This window comes from Castor canadensis, chromosome 4, assembly GCF_047511655.1.
Source record: "Castor canadensis chromosome 4, mCasCan1.hap1v2, whole genome shotgun sequence".
In the NCBI taxonomy this organism is placed as follows: domain Eukaryota; kingdom Metazoa; phylum Chordata; class Mammalia; order Rodentia; family Castoridae; genus Castor; species Castor canadensis.
The window spans coordinates 111,239,219-111,255,835 of NC_133389.1; the positions used below are offsets into that span (position 1 = coordinate 111,239,219).

At 42.1% G+C, this 16,617-nt stretch overlaps 1 protein-coding gene across 5 annotated transcripts in view; it reads left to right on the forward strand.

Moving 5' to 3' along the window:
• Positions 1-1,045: 1,045 nt before the first annotated feature.
• Positions 1,046-16,617, forward strand: part of Gpd2 (glycerol-3-phosphate dehydrogenase 2) — a 137,163-nt gene continuing 121,591 nt past the window's right edge. For 2 of the 5 annotated variants that reach the window (XM_020186042.2, XM_020186043.2), the window contains exon 1: positions 7,055-7,191. The gene's annotated coding sequence lies outside the window, so the exon portion shown is untranslated. Of the gene's footprint in view, positions 1,266-6,183; positions 6,331-6,384; positions 6,522-7,054; positions 7,192-16,617 lie in introns of those variants that run through there. The other 3 variants (XM_074070821.1, XM_074070823.1, XM_074070822.1) reach the window with 3 other exon arrangements.

The following is a 16,617-nucleotide window of genomic DNA, read 5'->3' on the forward strand; positions in this document are numbered from 1 at the left end:
AGAAACTTGGCCAGGGTTACTATTTACAGTGTGCTCCAGAGAATTTTTAAATAATAGACTTTCCGTTAAGTTGCAAAATTTCTCCTTAGCAGATGTTACATTGAACCAATCTCTTCTTCTGTTTTATGCTCCCCCACAGAGTTCTTCCAAAAATGAGCTTCAGTTTGTAATCCAAGGATAACAGAATGAATGTCCTCTACTTCGTGTCTTTTATGTGTAGGCTTTGTATGGGGATTTTGCCAATAGAGGACGATGAAGGAGATTTGGTGTTGAGGCCAAGGTATTTGCTGAGGGAACAGCACCTGTTACTCTCTGGCCTGTCCTCCCTGTGTGTAAAATACCTTCCTCATGGCCTGGCAGAAATTAGGTCAATGCCTACATGTTTCAAGGCTGTTGAATTAAGATACAACCTCATTTTAAAGCTAATTATAAATTATAGAAGCTAGTTATAAATCTTGGCCACTGCTCTTGTTGTTCTGTTTTTGTTGTTCAGATTCATTAATTTTTTAAAAATCACTGTCTTACATTATAGTCAGTGGTCACATTGGTTTTAAGCATTTACTGCTGAGATTTTTGGCAGTACTGAGGCTTGAACTCAGGGCCTCATCCCTGCTAGGCAAGCACTCTAACCACTTGAGCCATTCCCCCAGCCCTTTTTGTGTTGGGTATTTCATGATAGGGTCTTGAAAAAAAATTTAAAAATAAAATATACTGTATATTTACCTAAAAAAACCCCAAAAAACCAAAAGGTAGGGTCTTGCAAACTATTTGCCCAGAGCTGGCTTTGAACTGCCACCCTCCAGATCTCTGCCTCCTGAGTAGCTAGGATTACAGGCGTGAGCCCCTGGTGCCTGGTTTATTGCTGAGATTTATACCATCTCCAGGTTATATAACAGCTATTCCAAAGCAGGACTGAACAAATCTCCAGTTTCTTGGGCTGTTTGCCCTGGGCTCAGTTATCCCTTCATGCAAACATGCAGACGATAGCTAACTTTCCTCTGAACCCAGTTCTCCTGTTTCAGCTTCCATATCAGAGCCTAATACTTATGCTCTCTACATGAGTTTCTGAGGGTGTTTCTGCTTACCACAACCTTCCTCCTGTTATTAAATAGGAGGTTGCATTCCAGAAACAACAGTATTCAGTCTATACCTTGATCAACATTTGCATAAGCTTGTTTTCAGTGCTGCCCTGCTCTACGAACAACGCGAATGCCTGTCTAGGAAAGGAGACACATTTCCTTTATCCTCAAGACCTTTAAATCTGAGTAAGTTTCTTGGTCCCATGTTATATTGATGCTTTAAACATTTATTTTAAGAACACTTTCCTGGATTCTTATAAAGCAGAAATAAAACTTCAAGTACCCATTTAAAAATATATTTGGTATTTTTATTTCATCTTTTCAAGGATCATATATTTTCACCTCATTCTTGAGCCTAACTCTTTGAGAATCATTGATGTGAGAAGATGTTCTGTTGGGTATTTTTAGATGCCTATTATTCTGCTCCTAAGAGTTCACACAATAAGTAGGTAGAAACCTACTGACTGACCTGTTCTGATCTTAAGGTCCCCAAGTGATTGGTGCCACCCTGTTCAATGATTCTAGATTTTTCTGAGTAGCATTGTTAAGTGTTTAGCAATTCTTTTTTTTGAAGCTCTGTAGTCCAGGGTGGAGTTGAACTCATGATCTTCCTATCTCAACTTCCTGAGTGCTAGGATCATAGGCATGTGCCACCATATTCTGTATTATTTTTTTATTTGTAAGTAGTAAATTTGAGCCTTCATTTAGTTTTTGGTTAGCCTCAGTGTTTTCAACTACTGTTAACAAGTAAGATTTTAAGTAGGCGCAGTACTTCCTAATTCCTGTAAACTACTAAAATGTACCAAAGTTAAATAATGTATGGAGGAAAGATGTGAACATACAGAGCTCAGGGCAGAGTCTTGGCAGGATGTTTGGCCAAGGGTCAGACTGTGGTTGGGGAAGGGAACTGACAGTGGTGGTATTTTTATTGACAAGCATGCCAGGCATTTTACATACGTTATCCCATACAATCCCACTTTGGCTGTTTGCTAGCTGTGTTGGGTATTACTTGAATTTTCTACCTCAATCCTCCTGTTTGCCAAAACCTAACTAAGTTAAACCAAACCAAAAAATTCATAGAGTTATTCTGAATTTGAAAGATTATATGTAGCTTGCTAAGACTAGTGCCTTGGCTAGGTGTGGTAGCACATGTCTGTAATCCCACCTTTTGGCGGCTGAGGAGGATGATTGTGGGCTCGAGATCAGCCTGAGCTATGTAGCGAGATATTGCCTCAGACTAGTACCTAACACACAGCAACTACTATGTGAATGTTTGCTTGCTGATGAAGATACCGAGGTTCCAGGAGGCTAGAGAACCAGGCCATGATTGACCTTATAAGAGGATGCAGTTGAAGGACATACAGTGTTTTTGATACCAAGGAATTTTTCTCTTCTTAGTTTTGAGTCTATGTTTTATTAACTCTGTAACCTTAGGAAAAACACATAACACTCTGAGCCTTGGTTTCATCATTTGTTAAATAAGGATAATAACATTTATGGCCCCTTTCACTTCTAATATGCCACAAATTGTATTATAAACTTTGGTGACCAATGAATTTACTTGCCTATGGGGAAAATTTGTTTCTGTCTGGAAATGTGTAGGGACTAAAATTGTTGGCCCTGGTCTTGTGGCAGATGACCATTAGAAGTGCCTGCTAGGGACTGGATGTGGAACTCAGTGGAAGAATGCTTAACTGGCATGTACAAGACCTTGGGTTTGATTCCCAGAACTGCAAAATACTTAGTAAATAAAAATCACTAAATGTGGAGTACCCACAGGTGAGCAATATATTTTTAGTCCTCCACTAGCTTAACTGTACATAACACTGATGGGTTGTAATGATAACTGTTGCCTAGGCTACTTTTCAGGGACTTGAAAGCCACTTTTGTTGAAACCTCTACTGACTCTTCACTTTGGCCTGTGAAAGTGTCTCATAGGTGACTTTTTTTTTTTTCTTTTGAGACAGGGTCACACTATGTTAGCCCAGCTGGACTTAAATTTGAAGTCTTCCTGTCTCAGCCTCATGAGTGCTGAGATTACATGTGTACCACCATATCCTGCACTGATGAGTGACCTTTTGACATTAGGGTGCCAACAACTCAGATTATGCTAATGCCACCATTTTCTGAACATGTGTCCCATGAAGTCACCTGATTATTTTACCTCCAGTAACCTTTTCCCATCCCTCAGGCCATTCTGCTTTTTCATCCATATATTTCCCCAAACCCTATACCTAGAGGAGGTGGCTTTAAGAGTTGGGTCCCTACCTCCATGCTAAGCCACCTTATTTTTTTTTTTTTCATTTTTCTTTTATTATTCATATGTGCATACAAGGCTTGGTTCATTTCTCCCCCCTGCCCCCACCCCCTCCCTTACCACCCACTCCACCCCCTCCCGCTCCCCCCCCCTCAATACCCAGCAGAAACTATTTTGCCCTTATCTCTAATTTTGTTGTAGAGAGAGTATAAGCAATAATAGGAAGGAACAAGGGGTTTTGCTGGTTGAGATAAGGATAGCTATACAGGGCATTGACTCACATTGATTTCCTGTGCATGGGTGTTACCTTCTAGGTTAATTCTTTTTGATCTAACCTTTTCTCTAGTTCCTGGTCCCCTTTTCCTATTGGCCTCAGTTGCTTTAAGGTATCTGCTTTAGTTTCTCTGCATTAAGGGCAACAAATGCTAGCTAGTTTTTGCTAAGCCACCTTATGAATAAGCTTTCTCTTTTGCAAAACTCACTGTTCTCGTGATTGGCATACTGTTTAATGAGAAAAATGGGCCTGGTTTGGGAATATCAGTGCATTTCTTTCATTGGGAAAAGTCTTCCTGGGCCCCCCAACAAATGACAGTACCCGTAGCCCCCTCTTCAGGCTTGGGACAGGGGAAGAGCTTTCATTCAGTTTGTTACACTGGAATATAGGGAATAACTGAAAATCAACTGATAACAATACAAAAGCAAGATGAGTGAATGGTGGGCAAACTTAGGCTTTGGTAAGACAGAAGACATGAATGACAAGGGGCAAACTTTTCGGAGTTTTTAGTTATGGGAGGATGAAAACCCATGACTGTTCTGAAGTTTTCTTAGGCACACAAGAAAAGAGGTGGCACCAAAGTTATTTGATACTGGCAATCTGAAAGACAGTAAACATAGCTGCTTTCCAAATGCTTAGTCATGTCCATAATGACAAGGAGAAACACTTCAAACTCTTAACTTCCCTGGGGTCCTGGTCTTCAAGATTGCCTTTACTGAAATAACTTGCTCATGTTTTAAATTTAGCTATGATCAGTGCTTCCCTTCCCAACCCCCACTCACTTTTTCCCTTTTTGTTTTTAATCCTTAAACCTGTTTTCATTCAGCTTTGTTCTAATTCCATGAGCAAAAGGAAGCAGTAGCAAGTATCTGTTATAGAGGGAAGTGGTTTTGTTTTTAAAAAAATATTGTTTGTGGATCTAGTGTAATAATTCTGAAGAGCAATTCCTAAATTAATGATGCCCCTCCTCTCTGTGAAATTATTTTAATAACAATAAAAAATTGCTTAGGCATGTGGGAAAGTGTGTTCCTGTTAGATATTTCAACCCCCCCAAAAAACCCTTTCAGTGGAATTCCTGTTATAATAAGAGCAAGACACAGGGACAGGGCAGAGATAATGGAGCTGAAAGCGTTATCAAGCACTCATAAATAGCATCCTTAAAAACATTTTAAAGCATTATGTATTAAGCTAAAAGGAAAAAAATGTGTTTTTATATTTTATTCCTTTTGGAAAATATTGATGAGTAAAGAATATGTCCAGATTTTATAAGCCTGTGGGATTTTAAAGTGGAACTATCATAAAACTCCAGCTTTTGAAATCATTTAGTATTCATTTTTCAAAAAATTAACCTTTTCTGTGCTCTAAATAAATATACTGAATAATTACAAGTCAGCAATAATTTTATCTAGTAAATGAAAGTGTCTCCTATATACCAATTTCCTCTTTATTTTATTAAGGCCATAGTTGAGGTGTGATGTGTGTCTGAGAGTGAGTGCAGAGCAGAGGCAGGTGGCTCTGGAAAAGAAGATTCAGAGTAAATTACTGGCTATTCAGGTGCAGCTTCCTGTTTCTTTTCCTTTATTCCACTCCCATACACATCTCTTTTCTTCTGTGTTCCTCCTGAATCCCACTGGATGCTTAATGTCCTGCTCTCCTTTGTTGCTTTGGGGCCTAACTTTGCTGGGTGAAATAAAATCCAGAGCTTTTGACTTCTGTCTACCTCCTCCCACATCCAAGTCAGATCAGGGGTCTGAGGGATGGCTTTGGGTCACTGATGAGAACTGAATTCCTGTGGGCATGGTAGCAAAGAAGGGGAAACCAAACAGCTGACATAGTAGGGCCTGAAACAAATTGTTCACGGAAGCATTTATTTCAAACCAACACACAGGTAAACACGTGTTATAGGCACCGAAGTACAAAGGTGAATGACACCTGGTACCCATTTTCAAAGAACTAAACTCTTCTAGTAGAATTAATGGGAAGGAAAATCAGGATTGGCATTGGTCCATTTTATAGGAGTTCTCAATTCTGGCTGTGAAGAAGAATCACCTAGGTTTTTAAACAGTGGTTTTGAAACTTTAGGGTGTATCAGAATCACCCCAAGGGTTTGTTAAATCTGGGAGCTGAGACTCAGCCCGAGTTTATCAATCAGGTCGTCTGGAATGCAGATGGGAACTTGCATTTCTATCAAGTTCTGTCAGCTGAGGGGGTCCCATGACTGTTCTGGGAGAGCTGGTTTAAATTATAAGGATTTCCAGGTCCCAGTTCCAGGCACATTCAATGGGTGTAGTGATGGAAATCTGGGTTTGATCTTTTTTAGTCCCTTAGTTTTAATGGGTGTCCAAGGCTGAGAAGCAGTGTTCCTCTGGATAGGCTCTGGTTGGCCTCCTAGAAGTTGCTATGAGTTTGGGACTCAATTCATCTACACATTTCTATGAGTCGACTGGTCTTAAAGTCATAGTGTCCATTAGAATCCCATCTGAGTTCTCCTCGGGTCCTTTAGGGCTTACCTAGCCCTTGTAGGGCCAACAAGTGGGCTGGGCATGCTCACTGGGCAGGGTCGGTTTTGAGGGTGCAAGTGGGAAGACTGCTGCTTAACTGCTGGGGCTTTCCATCTCCCCCCACCTGTGCGAGGCTGGGCCTGAGAAGCCTGTGCTCAGCATCCCACCCCCTGGTGACTGGGCTTGGTCTTCTCGGCGGGTCCCCGCGCTGACATTCAGGTGGGGGGTCAGAAGGCCTGGCGCGCCTGCAGAGTGCGCAGGGGGAGCCTGAGTGAGCGCTCTAGACTCTGACGGCGGGGTCCCAGGGGTCGGCCCGCAGCCTAGATGCATTTCTAGGCCCAGGAAAGCCTGCCTACCCGGAGGTTCAGAGTAGGGAAAGCCAGATCTGGGGGCGGGCGCTGAGAGATCAGGTAAGCTAGCCTCGCGGGCGCGGCAGGCGAGCGAGTGTCTCCCCTCTCCCGGGCAGATGGTGTGGGCGGCCGCAAGGGGAGGGCGCAGGAAATCGGACACCTCCTCGGGCTTTCCTGGCCTAGCTCAGCCCTGGCTTCCCCGTTCGCCCGCCAACTGGCAAGATGGGGTGCGGAGTCTGGAGGCCGGCACCGTGGGAGCGCAAAACCGAGGCAGCAGTGTGGGGCGAGGGCCGTGCGTCTAACGCGGCACGGCCTTCGCCGGCGGGACCCATGTCCCAGTGTCCTTATGTTCACCCGGCGGCAGAAACCTCTTCGGCTCGCCGCCTGCTCGTCTGCAACGTCCCCCATCCCCCATCCCCCCAGCCGGGGCTCCTGCTCCACTTCCGCCTTTCACTGCTGGGCCAGAGGAGCCGGGGACCGGGAATCGGGGCTGCTGCGGTGCGGGGCCAAGGGGAGGCGCAGGATGGGGAAGGAGGAGGAAATGGCGGGGAGGCGGGCGCGGCGGCGCCGGGCGTGTCGGGTTACACAGGCCCCGCCTGACCTGGTGACATCCCCGCTCGCCTCTCCCCGCCTGCGTTCAGGCGGTCGGATTCCCAGGGAGGCCCACTCGCCCTGGCCGGAGGACCGGCGCTCCTGTCGCTGTCCCCTCGCCCGGGAGGACCGATCTCAGGTGTGTGCTTCCTGGAGAACCCCCAGCTTCCTGGAGAACTCCCGGGGTTTGGAGGTGGGGTGGTGGGTCTGGGAAGAGAAGTGGTCCCTTTCTGACCCCCGAGAACTAGGGGGCTGCGGAGGTGGTGGTGGCGGGAAACTGGGGAAAGAAAGACTGAGAGTTTCCCCCTACCATCGGGAGATGGACTTGCTCTTATTTCGGGTTTCGCGTCACATTTTGGAGGGGACTGGAGTGTGATACACTGGAAATACACTTTAGTTAAGAAAGTGACAGGACATTGGTGTCCCAGTGAAACGTGATGCAAACTTCCAGCTTGTGAATGTGGCTGGTCCGATGAGAAGGACTAGCTCCTTTCTAAGGCGAGGGTGTAGAACGGCAGGGACGCGTCTTTGGGGAACTCAGCTGGCGGGTGTGACCACTGCCGAACCTAGAACAGCCCTACTGCCACCAGCGAAGAGGGATTTGCAGAGTGCTTTGGCAGGACGGTGCGCCGGGGGACGGAAGAGCAGCTTTTAGCGGGTGGGTCTCTGGATGGCCTTCCACCCTGGGCTGGAGTATTCACTCCAGAGACCGCCTGCCTCAGCAGTGCCAAGGGAACTTAACAAGCACAAATCCTCACAAAGGCTTAGGGACAGGGGCAATCCATTTAGCACACCACATTATCACTATCACAGGAGGCAGCTATGGAAACAGCTAACAGCTAATCTAGCCACGTTATGCAAATAAGGGAGGGAAGGAAATTGATAAACTGCACTGTCTTCATTGCTTAAGACAAAACTTAGTATTTTGCATACGTTCCAAGTTTAAGAAATGTGGAGTTTCTTTTTGAAGTAATGGCAATGGTCACCCCGGGACCAGGCACTTCTTGGTAGCTACTAACCACTGTGGTCTCTGAGTCTCTTGCTGGTCGTCATATGACAGCTGGAAGTCATTGCCTAATTAGACACACGTGCAGGCTGCTGGACCTTCTGAAGTCAATGTTGAAACTTTCCTGCGCTTCTCCTGGGGCATCCTGTCAAGTTACCACACAGCCCTGCTTTCAGTAGCTCCACTCTTCAAAACGATAGAATAGTGGATAGAAGATAAGATTTTGGGATTGAGGATGGACATTGTGGAGCTGTGTATTCTGATAACTCACATAGTTACTTTATAGGAGCTTAACATTAACAGTTGGTTTTATGCCCCCCTTTAGTTTTTGTAACTATTTAATCTCATTTATAGATAATTGAAAAGATTTGATTACTATTGTGTATAAATCATGTTGACACAGTGTTATAACTATGAAATTACCCTGTTTGGTTGTGTTCTGCCTTCCATTCCTACAATGTAGGTCTATGGAAGCTGGACTTGGTCTCACACTTGTCTCACACATTTTTAAATCTCTAACGCTCAGTGTCAACTAAAGGCTTAGAAATAAGCACTCAATAAATGTTTTTCCTCCCTCCCTCACTCCTTCCTTCCTTCCTTCTTTCCTTCCCTCTTTTTTTTCCCAACATGGTCTTGCTATGTAGCTCAGATTAGCTTGGAACTGGCAATATTCCTTCCTCAGCCTCCCAAGTGCTGTGATTACAAGCATACACTACCACACTCAGCTTCAATAAATGTTTTCTAAATGAGTGACTAAACTGTGGAACAAACTGAGTCTAAAAAACTAAAGACTTTGGCTTCAGTGACCTATTTAAACTCACCAAGCTTCAATTGTCTCATTGGAAATATACAGATAATAATAAAGAAAATGTGTAAAATTACCAGGATGTGACTGGTAGGCAGTAAACTTCAAAATATTTTTGTGCTCCTTATATTTTCTTTTTATACTCAAGAAATATAGTTAGCTAGATAATTTAGTTCTTAACTGTGCATGAATTATCCAGTCTTTTTTCCCTTTTCGTTTGGTGTGTGTGTGGATTGGGGCAGGAAGAGAGGTGGGTTAGTGGCAGTGATGCTGTTAGAGAAGGGAAGTAACTTCCAGGTCATTATTTAATTCTCTCTCTTTGTTTTTGGAATGTGGTCATATTTTCACATAGGTTTTCCAAAACTTAACTTCCTTCTTAACACCTGGAGTCATCAGGCTCTCTTAAGTACAGAAACAAAACTTCAGAAAGACTACTAGAAATCATATATGCCTTGCCTTTCTTCTTCTTTTTTTTTTTGGTGGTACAAGAATTTGAACTCAGGGCCTCCTGCTTGGTAAGCAGGCGCTTTACCACTTGAGTCACTCCACCAGCCCTTTTTTGTGTTGGGTATTATCGGGATAGGGTCTCTCAAACTATTTGCTTGGGCTGGCTTCAACAGTGGGCACATTGTAACCTAGGTACAATTCTGTAACCTAGTGAGGTGGAAGCCTTCTTAGTTTGTCTAAGTACGATCTATGATGTTTCCATGATGAGGTCACCTAATGAGGAATCTCTCAGAATGAATTCCTGTCCCTACATAATGACTGTAGATATAAACCAATTGGAGAACAACCTGATGTCTTGTGTAATCATATACCCAGTGGCAGGACATTGCTTAAAACTGTTTTGGTTATGGAAGGGAGAGGTTAACATTGACGGAAATAGTTGGAAATAGCCTTGTGTTAAAGAGAATGTCATTTAAGATCAAGATCATCCTTGTTTTAAGAACCTTCACAGCTGGGAGTGGTAGTACATGCCTGTAATTCCAGCACATGGGAGGCTGAGGTAGGAGGATCACGAGTTTGAAACCTGTCACAAAATAAATGCTATATATATATTTTTTACTTCAATGACTGAAAAAACAAATGCAGAAATGTACTTTTAAAATGATCTTTATGTGGAAAACAGACATTTTCTGTGAAATTTTGTGTATGCATGAAAGAAAACTTCTCCCTGTCTGAACTATCAGGGGATTATTCATCATAATTGGGACCCCCACAAATAACTCCTTTCAGGATTGCTGTTTTGGAAGATTGCAAAGAACTTAATGGAACTTAAGGAAAGTATTTTCCAAGTAGGTTTTAGTTGCTCATCAAAATACTGGGATAATTCCTTTGTGTCTTATTACCTTTGAGATAAGAAGAGAAATTGCAGGTGGTATCTCATGGGAAGAAAAAACTAAAGAAGACATGTTTTTATATGTTGATTTATTTTTGCTTTAAATTGTTGACAAGACGGGTAAAAAGAAATGTATGAGGGAAAGATGGTCTGATCCAGGCCCCTGTGGGAAGGACAAGGGCCAAGGTGGCTGTATGCCAGAAATGGCTAACAACTTTAGAATAGACCTCTTCCTGTGATGTATAACCAGGGATCGATCTCAGAATCAATGAGGAAAGGAAGCAAGAAATGCTGATGGCTTGACTATCTGAGGATGTTTACCTAATGACTGTGGTCAGTTTGCCTAGAATTCTAATTTGTGTTCCTTTCTAGGATTTTCAGCTTTTGTTTCAGGTTCTACTGGTTCTTTGCTTGCAATATGTCATGTTTGTACTCTTGCTTCCCATTTTTCAGCTGAGAATTTTGTGGGTTTTTTTTTTTTTTTTGGCAGCACTGGGATTTGAACCCAGGGCCTCACACTTGCTAGGCAGGCACTCTTCCTGCTTGAGCCACTCTGGCCTTTTTTTGTGAAGAGTTTTTTCCAGATAGGGTATCCTGAACTATTTTGCCCTGGGCTGGCTTCAAACTGCAATCCTCCTGATTTCTGCCTCTTCAGTAGCTACGATTACAAGTGTGAGCCACTGGAGTCCAAGCTGTGTTGGTTCTTTCAGCATCAGATTTCTGGTTTGTGTAGAAAAACAAGGTTTTTGATTTTGATTAGGTCATGCATTGGTTCTACTCGGTTAGTTGACTAAAATTAACGGGAAGAATTAGTTAATAGGAACTTTTAGTTTCTCACAACTAAAAATTTATTGTGACACATTGTGATATAATAAATGCATATTCACCCCTTTCTTGACACAACAACTTCTAAGACCTTGGGATTTTTGGAGGGTGAGTGTCTTTTTGTACACTAAGGAGATTACAGAAGACTTGGTAGCCCCTTGATAGCTTCAGGAATGGAAACTGGTTGCCCAAGCGAGCAATGATAAGAGTTGAAACTTTTAGCCCTACCAGTGAGCTCTGGGGACCTGAGGGGTGCTGGAGATTACCTTATTCATCAATGGGCCAGTGATGTAATCAAATGTTGTTGCATCATGAAGCCTTCACGAAACTCCAAGGTTATGGGTTTGGAAAGCTCTGAATGTGCTAGCACATGGAGGTATTGGAAGAATGGTGTGTGCAGACAGAAGGAATCCCATGTCCCATCCTTGCACTATGTACCTCTTTATCTTGTGGTTTATTTATATCATACTTCATACAAAGGTAAGGAAAATGTTTCCCTGAATTTTATGAATTACTATAGTAAATTACTAAACCTGAAGAGAAGGTTGTGGTAATCCTCAATTTGTTGTCAATAAGATAGAAGTGTGGGTAACCTAGGAACCTAATCCTTAGGACTGCTGTCTGAAGTGTGCAGAGTTTTGCTGAGCTAGACCCTTAACTTGTAGGGTCTGTGTGAACTTGGGCAGTTAGTGTCAGAATTTAAATTAAATTGTAAGATGCTGAGTTGTTGTTCTCAGATAATTGTAGAAATGCTTGGTGTGGAAAACCCACAAATTTTGTATCAGGTGTGTTTTGAGTAGAGGAAAAGTTATCCCTCACATAGGTGTTAACATAATTTTAAGACCTCTGTGGGCATCTTTTAATTATTCAGGCAAAATTAAATAAGTATTTTATTTTTTAGCAGTGAAATATTGTAAAACTGTGGGTACTTTTTGAACAATGACTATTCAGTTTTTTCCAAGCTTTATATTCTTTGAATAGTGATATGTCTTTTGTGGAATCTTACATTTGATTGCCCAAATATATTCTCCTATAAAAGGTTTTAATGTGGAGGGAAAACAACTGCACAACATAGAACAAAAATGCTATTTTCTGAAAATGAGATTTCTAGACGCTGCATCTGAGTAAGGCTTGGTGACAATGGAATACCATGTTCAAAAAGCTTTAATAATAACCATATACCTGCTGGTGACCACTAAGGCCCTGTGGAGACTTTAGATGTTCATACATCTGAGAAAGAAAAGTTTATGTTCAAGGTAAACATTGTTGGAAACTTTGGGTCCAGATGTTTATACCATTATGCCAGTAACACAGTAAGCTTCTCAATGTGATTTCAAAAGTGAGGAAAATAATACAGTTCAGAGTATGAGGTTCTCAAAAGTCAGTTTCCTTTGATTAGAATGGAAGAAGTAGAGGATGTATTGTTTCATTGTAAACGTCAAACCTTTGATCTTGTCTGATTCTGTGCTCCACCTTTCCGGGGTGGGTTTGCCTTGTGGGATGAAGTTGCAAAAATTGTTATGGAATTCACGGACTTCTCCAGCCTTGCCCCAAGGTTCTGCCCTCATCTTCTGTGGCCTCCAGTGCAATTTCACTATTTGGAATTCTCTACATCTACCTCATTCCTAGAACTACCCTGTGCTGTTGCTCTTCCTTCTACCTCACCTTTCGAAGGCCCTGACCACTAGCTTTCAGTTTTGTGAAATTCTCTTCTCACTCCAGTGAGAAGTGCTTTACACGTTTTCTGAAACCTTATACAATTTTTTTTTCTTTTTTGGCAGTTACTGATGTTTGCTTGTGCTTGCTAGGCAGTGCTCTACCACTTGAACCACAATCCCAACCCTTTTTGCTTTCCTTACTTTTCTAATAGGGTCTCGTTTTTTATGCCCTGGCCAGCCTGGACTGTGACCCTCCTATTTACACTTCCTGGGTAATTGGGATGACAGGCACACGCTGCCACTGTACCCAGTTTTTCATTGGTTGAGATGGGGTTTCGCAAATTATTTGCTGGCTTTGAACTGTGATCCTCCTGATCTCTGCCTCCTGAGTAGCTAGGATTACAGGTATAAGACATGGCTCTCTTCCTCAATTTCTCTTTTGATGCCACCCATAAATCCCTTATATATTCCTATGTATTGTAATTAATTGAAAACACATTATTTCCTTTCCAGCAGAGACTGAACCTTACAAGTTCTATAGACCTCATGTGACTAACCCAAGTGCCTTGCATGTGAGTGACACCTAGTAAACAATTGTTGAATGCATGCTTCCCCTAGCCCCACATACTCATCCCTTAATTCTTCGAGAAATAAACTTTAGTTGGGTATAACTGGACAGCAGCTAACACACAGGCAGATTTATATCAGACATTAGTTCAACTGGATGCTTCAAGCTTTATCTCTCTTTAGGCCTTACTTTTCTCCCTCTACATTTGGCACACCTGCCTAAAATGCTTAAGGCTTTAATGTTTAAAGGATATTTGAGAAGGGGAAAGGATATCACTGCAAGCGAACACTGTCAAAGTGATCCCTGAGGAAAATCACCAGAGGAATCTGCAAATGAGGAAGTCACTAAAGTCCATGTCTGTCAGGGCTCCTAGGGCTCCCTTCTCTTCACTAATTTCTCCTTTCTTCCCCACTTATTCACCTAGTCCAGTCTCTTGGGAAGGAATATGGAAAATTAACTTATAATATGGTTGGTAAATTATCCCCCCACCCTTACAAACAAAGGTCTCTGGACTCTTAAGAAAACAAAACCTTGGGCACCATTTGTCTAGCTAGGTGCAAATGTTAGGGGACATGGATGGTAAGTCCTTGTTGTCTCCAAAGGAGTCCAGTAGTAGACACATAGAGGAATGTTTAACAGAAGAGATTTATTTAAGCAAAAGCTTGATTTTATTAAAGCAGAAGTGATTGTGAAAAGATAGTACACCCCCAAATAAACTGTGGGTGGGCAACTTGACTAAGCAGTCTATTACTCCAGGTCCCCAGTCTCAGGATCTTTTGTGGATGGGGTTAATTATGCTAATGCCTATGACCAAGATATGTACTTAGTTGTGGAATTTTCCAAGAAATGGGAGTGCATTTCTAAGAATGGAGAAGTGTGGAGTGGTCTAGGTAATAAAGTGTCCCCAGAGCCAACGTGGCAATTTGAGGGGAGTATGTGCCTGAATTCACAGCTATAGGGAGATAAATGATGCCTTTGGCTGACCTGTAGAGCCACGGTACCAAGAAGTTGTCTCTACCGTAGTCATCCATTGCTCCTGGACAATGGTGGAGCAGGCTGTTAGGCAAAATGTACCTGGATAGTGTTGCACCTGTTCTCTGGCTCCTTTGTGTTACTATTATTCCCTTTCTACCTGTGTATTCTGTATGAGATAGAGAATGGGGAGTGGCTTTTTTGTTTTGTTTTATATTCTGATAGGGTCTCACTATGTAGCCTAGGCTGGCCTTGAACTCACCATCCTCCTCCCTGGTATGAGAGAAACTTCTTAAACTGCAAAGCAATAATAAAATGAAGAGATAATCCTGCTCCTATTTCTGTAAGATGTTTCCTGATTTTTGCTACTTTGGATTCTACTGCTCAACTCATCGAACTTTGCCTTTTGACACTTACACTTCCTAACACTTGGCTACTCAACAGATTTCATCAGTGATGCTAAACTTGTTCAATGGTTGAATGGAAATTACGGCACAGCTGCCTAAAATGATACCCTGTTTTGTTTTACTTCTAGAAACCCTGAAATCGGTAATAGCCTCTTAGTTCTACTGGATGTGGAAACAAGCTGCAACTTCGTCAGTCTGCTGTTTCCAGTCCTGAGCCTGGACTTGTGAATGCTGTTGAGACAGTGAATACAAGCGTGCAAATTGTAGGCACATATAAACTTAGGGTTCCTAGCTTTAGCCTTGAGGGAATTCTTTTCTAATTGTTTTTAGACAGCACCTCTCTCTATTTCTTTGTAGTCCAGGCTACATAGAACTCACCTTCCTCTTGCTTCTGCTTCCAGAATGGTGAGATTACAGGCACACACCATCATGCCCACATACTTTTCTCCATTTCCTCCCATAGCTTTTCTAAACATTCAGCATTTTCTTTGAGCATTTATCCCACTATGCATTTGCTTATCAGAAGATGATTGTTAGTGGTTAGGGCAGACTAAACTATTCAGAAGTAGATCCAAGCTCAAAGACATTTTCTTTTTCTCTCTCTCTCTCTTTCTTTCTTTCCTTTTCTTTCTTTCTTTTTTTCCTTCTCTTTCTTTCTTTCTTTCTTTCTCTCTTTCTTCTTTCTCTCTCTTTTTTTTTTCCCCTTCTGTCCCTCCTTCCTCCTTCCTTTTCTTTTTGCTTACTTTTTATCTTTTTTTTTTTCTTTTGACATAGGGTCTCACTATGTATGTGTCTTAGACTGACCTGGAATTTGCTGTGTAGCACAGGCTGGCTTCAAACTCATGATTCTCTTGCCTCTGAATGCTAGGATTACAAGTGTGTATGACCACACCTGGTTTACAAGTTTATTTCTTGCTTCTGCCACAGTTTGGTTGGTGTATGGCTTTCCTTCCTTGATAATTCAAGTATTCTCGATCTTTCTATTTTGCAGCTTACCTATTCCTTAGGGGATAGGTAATTCCTTAGGGGATTCCTTTGACAGCATCCAGCTGATTGAGGGGGAAGGGAAAGAAGCATATCTATCTTCTAACTGTATGGTCTTGAAGGTGTCAGTTCCATTCACATAGAGTGGGCTGAAAATCCATTGTATAGACACCCTTGTCTTCAAGGGAAGTTGACAGATGCAGTTGACTGGGAGCCCAGGAAGATGGGTCTTTAAAAAGATGCCCTCTTCACAGTGTCCTTGTAAAAACAGATAATCCTGTCCACTGTTAGTATTTTCCTTGTTTCTGAATCCGTTTACTCCATCACCTCCCACTTAGAGGTAGAGTTATCCTAAGTTGATACTTTCCACAATACTCCCAGTCCTCCATCCCTTTACCTACTTCATGAAATTTCTCTATGCTCCCTTGCATTTTAAATACTTACAAGAATATTCAGACTCTTCCAAAGCACCAACAATCAAGATCAAACTCTGAAACTATTCTTTCATTCTGCATTCCCCTCTAGTTACATGCTTACTTTCTCCTTTCTTCAGGCTATGCTTCCTGAAAGTACACTTCATATGTTTTCTTTTTTCTATGTCCTCACTCTTTCCATTTACTCTATATCTTTTAGAAATTTGACTTAAGTCTTAAATGAATGTGTTTTTGTTATATTTATTGATGTCCTGGTTAGCAAATCAATGGAATCTTAGTTCTTAAAATTTCTGTATTCTACTCAGTTCCTCCTTTATGAAATTGAGTTTTCACTAAGACAGCTTGTTCTACTTTTGGATTATTTCTTATGGTTCTTTTGCAGGTTCTTTGCCTTGATGTTGGAGTTCCCCTGCTTTGTCTATAGTCCACTGTCTTCTACACCCGGTTTATTCAAATTCTTGATTTGAATGATTCCCAAGTCAACATCCCCAACCAGATCTGTAGGGATCCCTGAGCTCAGAGTCAAGACATTTCCACTTGGATGTCCCACAGTCATGCCAGGACTTA